This window comes from Cricetulus griseus, chromosome 2 (assembly GCF_003668045.3).
Source record: "Cricetulus griseus strain 17A/GY chromosome 2, alternate assembly CriGri-PICRH-1.0, whole genome shotgun sequence".
Classification (NCBI taxonomy): domain Eukaryota; kingdom Metazoa; phylum Chordata; class Mammalia; order Rodentia; family Cricetidae; genus Cricetulus; species Cricetulus griseus.
Window position 1 is genome coordinate 148,154,957 of NC_048595.1, and position 13,223 is coordinate 148,168,179.

The window sequence follows — 13,223 nt, forward strand, 5'->3', positions numbered from 1 at the left end:
CTCCACCTCTCTTCTCTGTGGAGTCGCCATGTGATTGCCAGCAAGAGAGGATGCATATGGCAGGTGTCCTCCACAAGGTAAGTCCTTATAAAATATATAGATTAGTAGTTATGGTTGATAATTAAGACTGAGCTAGCAAGTAAGAAATCCTAGTCATTGGCCAGAAGTATTGCAATTAATATAAGTCTCTGTGTGTTACTTTGGGTGCCCACATAGTGGTGGGGCTCGGGTGACTGGCAGAAAGATTTATCATCACAAATTGTGTTAGGCAGAAATAGCTGACCTGAACAATGGGGAGCTCTTGGTCTCCAGACTGATAGCTGGGATACTAGTATGAGACTGATCCATACCCCAGGAATGGGGGTTTCAGTGAGGAGACCTTGGAAATCTATGGTACCTTCCTTAGTAGTTCAGTACTTATCCCTAGCACAGGTGTGGACTTTGGGAGCCCAGTCCACATACAGGGATACTCCATGAGCCAAGACACATGGGGCTGGGCCTAGGCCCTATCCCAAAGGATACGATATACTCTGATGACCCCCTATGGAAGGCCTCACCCTCCCTGGGGAGCAGAAAGTATATGTGATAGGTGGCATATTAGTTGGGAGGGGGATGGTAGGGAAGGAGGGAGTGGGAACTGGGATTGACATGTAAAACAATCTTGTTGCTAATTCAAATAAAAAATAAAGAAAAAATGGTGTTAGGACATGGTTTTATGAACTTCCACATAAAAACTTCACAAAACCTTTAAAAGGGATTTTAGAAGCAAAAGAACAGAGACAAGCACGACCTCTTGGTAGCAGCATTTTCTTTGATGGTCTATGTTTTGTTAGATACAGTCAGCGACTCGAGCAGTTCCCTTATGCTCTTGACTCAGCATAAGCAGAAAAAAACACTTTTAAGAAGTGCTGCTAACAAGTGAATGTTGTCTACAAGCAGCTGGCAGTGGCAGTGACCACATCTCCAAGCTGGCAGCATGCTCTTTAATAGCAGCATAGATCAAGGTGGTGAGCGCAACTCTCAGTCCTGGTGGTAAATGTACCCTCACCATCTTAAAAAGACAGGGCTTTTTTGTTTAGCAGATAAAAGACCATGTGACCCAAAGACAGATTCAGATGAAACAAAACCACCAAAGGTTTACAATGTGTTTTAAAATGTACATAGTCTTGTAAAAGAAAAAGAAACAGGATAAAGTGTTTATAAAAAAAAAAAAAAAGTAGAGTAGCTAGTATGGTGGCACATGTCTTTAATCCCAGCACTCTTTTGGGAGGCAGAGGCACATAGATCTCTGTGATTTAAAGGCCAGCCTGGTGTACAGAGTGAATTCAAGGGTAGCCAAAGTTACACAGAGAAACCCTGTCTCATAAAAGGAAAAAATTAAAGTAAAAGAAATAGAGTTATAAAAATAAAAAAATGAATGAGTCACATAAAGATGGAAATCCACAGAGTCTGGATACTATATGCTATACTGCTGTCTTAAAATTTTTTGATTGCCAAGCAAAGAGCTATAGCTGCTAAAATACATTTGATTATATGTGCTGCTAAATTAATCCAACTTATATGTTTTAAAAATGTTTTAACTTCTAAATTTAAGGACAGATTACTTGGGAAAAGAGTTTTTGCTTATGTTTCCACAGAAAATGTAAAGCTATGATTCCTTCCAGACTAGTATGGTTTGATGAAGCAAGAACCCCTGAAATAGGTTCCCAGGTGATCCAACATCTAAAACAGCTGAGACGATGCAGTCTTACAGACTACAAAAACAAGGACCTGGCCAGGTTTCTGTGTTTTATCATGATCCCCATTGTATGGACATCGCCCCCAACCAGCAGGAAGCAGTTTGGAATGAATGACACCCAAAATCCCAAATATTGTTTATAAATGTTTGTTTTCATTTAAATGGGGTTGGTTACAAATGGTAATGATCACAACCAATCTTTTTTTAAAGAAAAAAAAGGGGAAATCACATTTAGAAATGAATACTTTGCATTGGTATGGATTTTCATTTATTGATACAGATTTAAGGTCAATTTTGTGATATGTATATGTCTCCTCTTATTTAGGTATTTTGTTTATACTGATCTTTTAAAATGTAATGCATGATTAAATACAGATTATTTAGTCACCTATAATAGTCAGAACTTATAATTAGGTTAGTTAGGTTTTCTAGATATAATACAGAGATATATTTGAGATGGATAGATATTCTTCAAACCTTTCAAAGACCTATAAAATATATGACTTTTAAATGGTTTAGGGTTTTTCATGACAGTGAGATACAACTGATCCTGACACACAAATTACATCAGAAAGGATGATGGCATTGAAGAAACTTAATATGGAGATTGCCTTCAACATGGCAAGATTAGCCATTTGGGCAAGACACTGCTTCTTGCCTGGACTGTTTGATAAATTGGACATAAAAGGCCCACAGGAATGTGACTGCTAAAGTTGCAAAACAAGACAGTCCTGAAGGGTTCCTGCTTCACTGAGAAGTCTGCCAGACACACTGTGGCCTATAGGCTGAAGATGGATGCCCCAAAGTTACAGAGGAGCTTTGGGTGGCGGTCCAGGTAACAAGTTGTCTCTGTCAATTCTAGAGTTTATATATTATCCTTCTGTGGTCTTTGATGGAGTTGAAGACAGATAGTTATGGTTATAGTTTTCTTTAGTTATTATAAAAGATAAGCTACATATAAGAACTTAGACTCAAAAAGATAGGATAGATGATAGAATATTTTCTTTAAATCTTGCTAAATGTTAATGAACTAAATATTGTAACTATAGTTCTTACTTGATAATTGTTTTGTTATATATTTTACTATGTTAATATTAAAACCCTTCTTTTTTATTTAGTCAGAAAAGAGATGATGGGGGAAGTCCTTCTGTGTATGTTTGCCTTATTGGTTGTTGAGTAAAGCACTGTTGGCCAATAGGGGAGCAAGTTAGGTGGGACTAGGAGTCAAGGAGGATTCTGGGAAATGTAGTAAAGAGAAGTCTTGTAATCCAGGCAGGAAGTGACATAGCAGGCAGACTTAGAATATAAGCAGGACAAGCAGGAAATCATGTTCTTCCTCCTCCTCGCTTCTCTGTGGAGTTGTCATATGATTGCCTGCAAGAGAGGAAGCATACAGCCAGCGTCCTCAATAAGATAAGTCCTTAAAAATATATAGATTAGTAGTTATGGTTGATAATTAAGTCTGAGCTAGCAAGTAAGAAATCCTAGTCATTGGCCAGCAGCATTGTAGCTAATATTAATCTCTATGTGTTATTTTGGGTGCCCACCTGGCAGCAGGGCTCGGGTGGCTGGCAGAATTATCCTTACAGCCCTTCTTCATCTCTTTTGATTGATTTTAGTTTGAAGTCTAATTTGTTAGATATTAGGATTGCTATACCAGCTTGTTTCTTGGGTCCATTTGATCAGATAATCTTTTCCCAACCCTTTACTCTGAGGTAATATCTGTGTTTGACGTTGAGATGTGTTTCTTGTATGCAGAAGATTGGATTCTGTCTTTGTATCCATTCTGTTAGCCTGTAACTTTTGATAGGCAAGTTAAGACCATTGACATTGATTTTACCTCTGATTGTTGATTCTTATTATTTTTGAATTTGAAGTTGGTGGTGTTATTATGTGTGAATCCCCCCTCTTGTTTTCTTTTGGTGTTTGGTAAGGTGGGATAATATATTGCCTATGTTTTTGTGAGTGTAGTTATTTTCGTTGAGTTGGAGTTTTCCTTCCACTACTTTCTGTAGGGCTGGATTTGTGAATATGTATGGTTTAAATCTGATTTTGTCATGGAATATCTTGTTTTCTCCACCTATAGTGATTGAAAGCTTTTCTGGATACAGTAGTCTGGGTTGGCATCCATGTTCCCTTAGTGTTTGTAGAACATGTATCTATGACCTTCTGGCTTTCAAAGTTTCCATTGAGAAGTTGGTGTAACTTGGATAGTTCTGCCTTTATATGTTACTTGGCATTTTTCTTTTGCTGCTATTAATATTTTTTCTTTATTCTGTAAGTTTGGTGTTTTGATTATTATGTGGTCCAGTCTATTTGGTGTTCTGTAAGCTTCTTGTATTTTCCTAGGCATATTCTTCTTTAGGTCGGGGAAGTTTTCTTCTATGATTTTGTTGAATACATTTTCTGTACCTTTGAGCTGAATTTCTTCACCTTTTTCTCTACCTATTTTTCTTATGTTTGGCCTTTTCACAGTGTCCCATCTTTCCTGGATATTTTTTTAGGGATTTGTTGGACTTGAGATTTTCTTTGGTAGATTACTATATATCTTCTAGTGAGTCTTCAGCGCCTGAGATTCTGTCTTCCATCTCTTGTATTCTGTTGGTTATACTTGCATCTGAAGTTCCTCATCCTTTACCCCGTTTTTCTTTTTCAAGCATTCCTTCATTCTATGTTTTCTTTATTGTTTCTATTTCAGCTTTCAAACTTTGAACTGTTTGAATTGTTTCCTTCACTTGTTTGATTGTTTTTTTTTTTTTTCCTTGGATTTCTTTAGATTCTTTAAGAGGTTTCTTTATTTCTTGAATTTTTTGGTTTGTCTTTTCCTCCATTTCATGTAATTTTTGTTTCTTTTTTTGTCTATTTCTTTAAGCGATTTTTTCATTTCCTCTTTAAGGGTCTCTATCATTTCATAAGATAGTTTTTAAGGTCCGTCTCTTCTTCTTCCTCTGTGTTGGGCTCTTCAGATCTTGCTGGTGTGGAGGCCCTAGATTCTGGTGGTGTCATGTTGGTCTTTATGTTGTTGAGTGTATTCTTCTACTGTCATCTTCCCATCCCTTTTTCTAGTGGGTGCAGGTAGGGTATCTCCCTCTCCTGTAGTCTCCTAGTGGCATATGTGTGCCAAGATTTCATTCAGTGATTGCAACTCTGGATAATCTGGCCTCTTCTGCTATTCTCCTCACTCTGCAGAGGGCAGATGGTAAGCCAAGGGTGAGGTGTGGCCAGACTCAGGGTTAGCCTTCCTGCCTGGGTGGGTCCACTCTACTTGAGGAGCAGGCTGAGGAAGATCCAAGGAGGGGGTGGATGGCAGGACTTGGGTAATAGCCCCCAGACTCACCTCAAGCAGAGGGCGGAGGATGCAACACATCCTCACATAGTCAAACAAATATTCTATTCCATATCAACATGAAATTCATTTTTCTTCATCTTTTTGATATGAAAAAGCAACAAGAAGTTTGAAAGGTCACTAACATGTCCTGAGACACACAAGTAACTAGAAAAAATATAATTGATACCAATTTTCAAAGCTCAATACATAATATTAATTCATGCAATTAGAAAAGTCTAGAATATAGTCATCATTTTAATGATCATAAACTTAATAGCTTCAAGTGGTTAAATTTGAGAATGACCTAATTTTCATCAGTTTAGATCTGATATATAGTTTGACCTGTATAGTCACCAAGTACATTTTTGTCTGACAGAATGACTTGTTATTTGTACTTTCAGTCATTTATGCAAGAATTATTTTTATATTTTTAGATACAAGGTACCATTACTAGGAATTTTCAAAGTGTGATTTACAATTGAAGCAGCTTCCAGAAATTTCTTTGTCTTGGGAAAAAATTATAAATTAAAGCCCAACAATAGAAGAGACACTTTGTTGGAGTAACAGACACAGTGGAGTGTCTTGTCCCAGCAAACACTAAATGGCCATTGAGTGATTCACTCTGACTAACACTCTTCAAACTGCACCATAGTTTGGGTTAGCATCCCCACAGAGCCACGTATTACTGACTCACTCGTTAGTCTATGCCACAGTGGGAAAATGATTGGATCTTTAAAGGGCGTAATGATGGGAAGATGATGAAGAATTTTTGCATGCCTCCAAAGAGGCTGTTGGCACCTAAGTGCCTTTTCCTTTTTCTTTGCTTCCTGTCTGCCATGTAATGACCAGCTTTTTGCCCCACATGTTCCCACAGTGGTATTTGACCATACCACAGACTGAAAGTGTTAGTCCAATTGACTGTGGACTGAAACTTCTAAACTAAGGGCCAAAAGAGCTTTCCTCTTACCAGGTTATTTTTGAGTATTTTGTCACAGTGATGGAAAGCTGACCGACACACTGCTTGCTTCTTCCACCCTATCTTTAGAACTCAACACACAGGCTGAAAGTTTTTAGTAGGGTTATATTTAAAAATATATGTGGCAATAAATGTTCATTGGCTCCTATCTGGAGACAGTAGAGTTTGTGATGTGAGATGACAGGGAGGTTTCAAAATGGAATTATATGGACAGTTGAAATTTGGTGGATACATATTTTATGGTGAGCTATGGGATATATTCTCTGCACACATATTTAGTAAAACCCTCTCATCTGGTAGATGTCTACTCATCTGGTAGACAAAGAAAATAGGCCTTTATAGTATCATGTACAATATAGCCAGTGAAAAATGGATATATTGTAAAAACATGACAATAAGGGGATAAAGCCAACTAGTGATAGAGGGACAGTTTATTCCACTACTTAAAAAAATTCAAAATAGATTTGAATAAAAATAAATTAGCCTCCTTTCACAGATCATCGCTGGGTCAATTTGTTTTTCTACATTGCTGAACATTGAACTCAGGGCTTTGCACTTGCTGAGCATAGTTTCCACTGAGTCCACACTCCAGGCCTCAGCTCTGACTGTTAAAATAGTAATAATGCCAGCATTGTTCTAATGAGATGAGCATTGTTCTTGTATATGGTTAATGAAGGCACAATTTAGACTTCTCTGGGGAGTGCTTTGCAACAGTTAAGGGACAGTGTTTTGTGTCTGCAGTTTTGCTTATGCATGCACATATGTTTATAGTTATGTATGTACACATAGAATATATTTTCCTAGAAACATGATGATTTCAGTTAAAAATTCTTAATAAATATCACTATAGTAATAGCAATATGATAATGAAATTGGGCTAACAGTGATTATGAGAATTTTAAAGGAAGTAATTTTACTTTGCTGTGAAGAACTAGTGTCTTCATTCGTTAAAAAACAAACAAACAGAAAAAAAGAGAGCTTTTCACTAGTCCGCCTGGATAGTAACTGGTATATCCAAGACTTGAAGAAGCCAGGTCATGTAAATATTATACCCATATATTTAATTCACAATGGTTAGCTACTAGATTCGCAACCTTGTGTGGGATCCCACTGTCTAATTTGGAGCAAATCATTGTACTTTGGGGACAGTATCTGTTTCATCTGTAAAGGAAGTAATTGGGAGGTCTAGCTACATAACACAATGATGAGATTCAAATGTAAAGTTCATCTGAAATGCTTAGACCCCAGCTTCCTGGGACTGTTGAATATACTGACCTGCTCTGGATAAATAGCCTTCTAATTCCAAGTCAAAGACTATGGCTTTCTTGACATTACATGAGCTTCCATGCAGCACACTGGAAAGTGACTCTCAACCCATCATAACAGTGTCTTAGAAACCATTTGGAAGAATATATATATATATATATATATATATATATATATATATATATATGGGAACCATGCACATATATATCATGCATTCACTTGCTACAGGGATATGTTATGTTTTTAATCATTTCCTGTTATGCCCACAAACCAAACTATGAATAGTGAAACTATTATCCCTTTTAACCATTTATTTTTTATTTTTGAGAAATGTGAGCAAACTGGAAATGCTTTTTCTTACTCTAAGAATTTGTAATTTCTTTGGGCAAAATTTGTCTCCACTAGAGAGAGATTATCTTTAAGCTCATGTCCTAAATTATGAAGCATGTATCTGCATGGAAGTTATAGCTGAGCTGTGTGCGCAGGGTTAACTGAGGGTTTGTTCAATGTATGGCACAGACTTGTGTGAATATTTCCTATGCAACCCAGTGCCATGTGCAACAAATATGCACAGTGAACATGTTTAGAAATCCACTTTTTGTTAACCCATAGAAAAAACTGTGTCCATGACAATTTCAATATGTAAATGTTTGGGAAACATTAATGCCCTATTAAAAAAGTGTAAACTCAAAACAAAATACATTTCATTCTCCTTTGCAGTTGCAAGTAAAGGTAGAAAAAGCAACAGCCAGATGCTGAAGGTTCTACGTGTTCCATAATCATTTCTGGCATAAGCTTGATGAAATGCCACTGGAGGATTCTGAGCAGGGGCATTCCACGATAAGCCTGAATTTCTGAGATTGCTTACTGGGGAGTGTGGTGAGATCCCGTACTCAGAAACACCCAGTTCAGTGTGGAGCATGCTCCACACCCAGAGGATCAACATTGGTCACAGAGGAGTGCCAAGGAAGGGCTCAGAGATGGTGGGGTCCACACTCGCTTATACACAAGGATATATGATACAGACAAAAATTAAAAGCAGTTTCTCTAAGGCAGAAAACATGAATGTGCATGGATCTTTAAGTAAATGTTTGCCTTTATGCTAGAATTGAATGGATCTGAAATACTGATCTATGATAATGAAATGCAGGTCATTCCCACCTAATCACTGAAAAAAAAATTTCTGCACAGCAACAAAAATATAACATATCGACTAGAAATAGACATCATTAATACTGTGATAAAAATTGTGCATGGTTTCTGTGGGACTCTAGGCCTAATCTGAGTTTAAAAGCCTTAAGTTTGAGGGAAGGACACCAAGTCACAAGGTTTTATAATTGTACCCAGCAGCCATCCATAGGAAGTGGTGAACTGGAGAAAATGATAGATGGATTACTACAATACGTTGTGACTCAGAGCAGACAGAGGGGAGAGCTAAGGATTCAAGTGAGAGAATGGAAAGGACTTAAATTATGGGGTGTGGATGATGGATTTAAAGAAAAAGAAACAATCAAGTAACTGAAGGTCTTTTGAGGTCCTTTTCTCTAAATTGCCGTTTTAAGTAAGTTTCTCATTTTCTCTTAGTGGTTTGACCTTTCCTTACTGAGTTATGAGGTATTAATCCTTTCCTGTATGTCTTGGGAATACTCTTGTACTGTGTGAGTGAAGGAATAAGAAGGTGGAAGGGATGAAACTTATAGTCAGAGAACTTGACCTTTGGACTAAAATCTCAGCTGAGGGGACAGCTTGGAAAAGAGGTTAAAAGATGAAGTTCATTTACTAGAAGAAGAGAAAGGAATTTGTGACCAGGGAGTCAGACCAGCAGTAGCTACAACTTCTGAAGTCCTTTGTGATCGAATTGGAGCTCTGCAGCAGCAGAAGACAATAGGACAGGTGCCAAAGTCTTAGGCTCACTAGGAGTGGAGGTGAAGGGAGGTGGAGGAAGGGTATTCAGGACTTTTATCCCTACATGAAAACTGTCTTAGGGAGAAGCTGTTATCAAAGTGGAAGAATGGTGGCCTGGGAAGGGAAAGGGAGGCTGAGGAGAAAGAAACACAAACGTCCGATCCTGTCACCCCAGGAAAAGAAGCCATTTCGTGAAGTGTCTGGTAGGTACGTGTCAGTTAGTGTTTTGTAAAGGCCTGTGCAGTCACAGTTGTGCCAGTGAGAGGTGCTAACACAGAGTAGCCACCCTTCGGATGTCTTTGATGAACTATGAGCAGCCAGAGGACAAATCCAGATTCCATCTCAGGTTCATTATCTTTCAGATGTATCCTATCACTAAATTATTTAGCTTTATTGAGTCATAATCTTATTTTCTATATTTATGCAGATGACGTGTTCTCTTTCTGATTGCAGGTTGGGTGGTGTTTTAATCAAGAAAAGGAGAAAAATAAAACCTGCTACATTGCCAACATACTCTATAATGATCAATTTTAGAACAAGGCACAGATTGAAAGGTCGTTACTTGAAATGCTAACTCCTAGGATTTTAGACCTACCCAGCTAAGTGTTTCATTAAACGTGTTCCCTGTGGTGGCTCCATTTTGAGTCTTGGCCCTTCTTCCAGTATCCATTCATTTAGGAAAACCTGCAGGTCTCAGAAGTGCTGGGAACAGACATCTGGGCAGTCAGAGGGAAGGGAGTACAATCTTATTTCAGAAGATAATTAAGTAGGAGTTGACTGAGGTGGTTCCAAAGTTTTAGTTATAGATCAATATGAAAATGAATCAGGTTTATTTATAGTCATATTTTTCTCTTTGTTTAGAATATGCATGCTAATTTCTAAAGGTTAGATCTTCCTTATACTGGTAAAATTTTGAACAATGGGTTAATAAGTATGAACAAAGATCTTGAGTGAACAATATCATAAATATCATAAGTAAGAAAACCAACAGGAAAATGAAATCTAAACATTTCACATACTTAACAGGCAATATTTCAATCCACCTTCAGTTCAAAGCATTTGCCTTAGAATTCTTTTCATCCCAAACACCTGTTTTTTTTTCTTTCTTTCTTATATTTAATGATATTGGCATCTGTCTGCTATCTAGGCTGGAAGTTTGGTAACTACATTAGACAAATGTGGTCTCAATGAATGCATCCTTCAAAGTTCGAATGTTGGAATTGAAACCCATCAGCAATGGGACTAAGATGGGAGCCTTTCCAGAGGTGGCAGACTAGGAGTGCTTCTTGCCCACAAGACTGGCTTGCTGTTCTCACTAAGTGACTTAAATGGATAAGGTTCTCTCTGTTGTCCTTCTGAAAAGTGAGCTGCCCATTCTGTTCTCTATGTGAAGATGACTCAAAAGAGCAGCCTTCACCAGCAATGGGACTTCAGACACCTTGATATTTGACTTTACAGCTTTGAAAATTTTAAGAAGTAAATATCTGGATTTTAAAAAATTATGAATTAACCTTCTTGTCTAAGATATTTTGTTACAGCAGCTAACTAAGACAACACCTTCCTTCCTTCCTTTTGATGCTCACATTCAAGCCACAAGGTCCTGTATAGTCATAGTTCTCTATTTCTCACCATTTCCATTTATGCAGTTTGAAGAAGCATTGTCTACCTACCCATCCCTACTCATCTATCTATCTATCTATCTATCTATCTATCTATCTATCTATCTATCTATCATCTATTTACTGATTGAAATCACAACAATAGCTCCATATAACACATTTGCTTTTCTCTTTATGTTTTTAATTTTTTGTTTGCAGATTCAAATACATTATATCTTAAAAATCACTTCATTGATCTATTTTGTGCCCCTCCCTATTTCTTTCTGAGTCAGAGTTTCATGAAATTCAAGTTAGCTTCCAGCTCTCTGTGTAACTGAAGATGACCGTGAACTTATCTTCATGAGTTCACCTCCCAAGTGCTAGGATTGGAGACGGGCATCACCACATTCAATTTTATATGGTGCTAGGGATTGAACCCAGGACCTAATGCATGCTAGTAACACCTATGTAACCATGCTGCATCACCAGCCCAAGCCAATGCTATGTGAGGAACCACAGAGAAACAAAGGCACTTGACATTTTAGTTTCTTTTGCTTAACTATTCCTGAGATTTATCCTGTTGCTACTAATACCAGCAAGTTCTCGATTTATTCACTAGCAACCTGTCACACATCCATGTATTTATTGGTGTTTTGGTACTTTCACGCTTTGAGTTTGTATTAGTTTTTTATTGCTGTGTATCAGATTGTTCCAAATTTAGCCAAAAACAATACACATTTGCTGTCTCACCTGGAATAGTTTAGTTGGGTCCTCTTTAATACTGCCACTAAGGTGTCATCCAAGGCTGGGTTCTCTTCTGGAGGAAAGATCTTCTTGCAGACTTACTCAGCTTGTTGCCAGAATTCCCTTCCTAGAGGCTGTAGGGAGGAGTACTGGCTGGCTGCTTAGATGCCAGAAACGGAGACAACATGGAATCATACAATGTAGTGTAATCACAGGAGGGGATATTGGCATTGCTTAGAAACAACTTCTGATCCATTCACGCCCCAAGGGAGAGAATTATATTGAGGCTTAGCTTAAAAATTGGAGGACTATGACAGTGGGAGCTACCTTGCAGTCCATCACCATGGGGCTATTGCATGTAAATGTACTATGAGTGTTTATGTACAGGATTTTGTGGACATGTGTTTTTGTTTCTTCAGTATAAACATTCAAGAACAGAAATGATGGAAAATGTGGTTGAAAAATAACTTTTTAATAGACTGCCAAGCTATTTTTGAGAAGAGTTTTACCATTTAAAATTCCTGCCCAAATCTATAAGATTGCCATTTGTTCCACATTATCACCAGTGTTCACTAGCAATAGTCCCTTTCAGATCAGCCATTCAAGTGGATGTGTAGCCACATCTCATTATGGATTTACTTTGCATTTCCTCATGTGTTTATTGGCTACTCATGTATTTCTCTTCCTGAGTATTTACTCAAATCTTTGGACTTTCTTTTTTATTTGGTTGCTTGGTTTTACATATTCTTGATACAAGCCATATTTCAGCTAGATATACTCTAAATATTTCAATCCATTGCTTTGTTTTATCATTTTCCTTTTATTGGCTCTCTTTTATTAATTATTTTTCCAGCTTGATCACAGTTCCCCACTGTGCTCTGTTCCTACCAGTCCCACTCACAACTTCGTGCCCCCCAACCCCCCAACAATCCATCCCTCCTCCTTTCTCTTCAGAAAAGTTCAGACCTTGATATATCACAGCTAGACATGGTGTGAGACTAGGCACCTCTTCTGCTATTAGGATTGGATGAGGCAACCCACTGAGAGAAAAGGGTCCCAAAACCCAATAACACAGTTACGACAGCACTTGATCCCACAGTTAGGAGTCCCACAAGAAGACCAAGCTACACAACTGTCCCATATGTACATAGGGCCTAGGTCAGCCCCATGCAAGCTCTCTGGTTGGTGGTTCAGTCTCTGTGAGCCCAGCTTAGTTGATTCTGTGTGTCCTTGAACCATCTGGCTCCTACAATCCTTCTTCCCTCCTCTTCCATAGGATTCCCTGAGCTCCAGGGAATGTTTGGCTGTGGGTCTCTGCACCTGTTTCCATCAGTTGCTGAATTAAGCCTCTCTGGTGACAGGTGGACTAGCCACTAATCTGTGAGGTATATGAGAATATCATTAGGAATCAATTTGTTGTGCTGTTCAGCCTCTGTCCTGGCCTTCTAGGCAGTTCCAGGGGATGGTTCATTCTCACAGTTTGGGTCTCAAGCTGGAGCAGTCATTGGTTGGTTACTCCCATAATTTCTGCACCCTAGCACATGTTGTAGGCAGAACAAATTGTAGGCCAAAGGTTATGTGCCTTGGTTGGTATCCCAATCCCTCCACTGGAAGTCTTGCCTGGTTACCAGAGATGGCTAGTTCAGGCTTTATATTCTCCATTGCTAG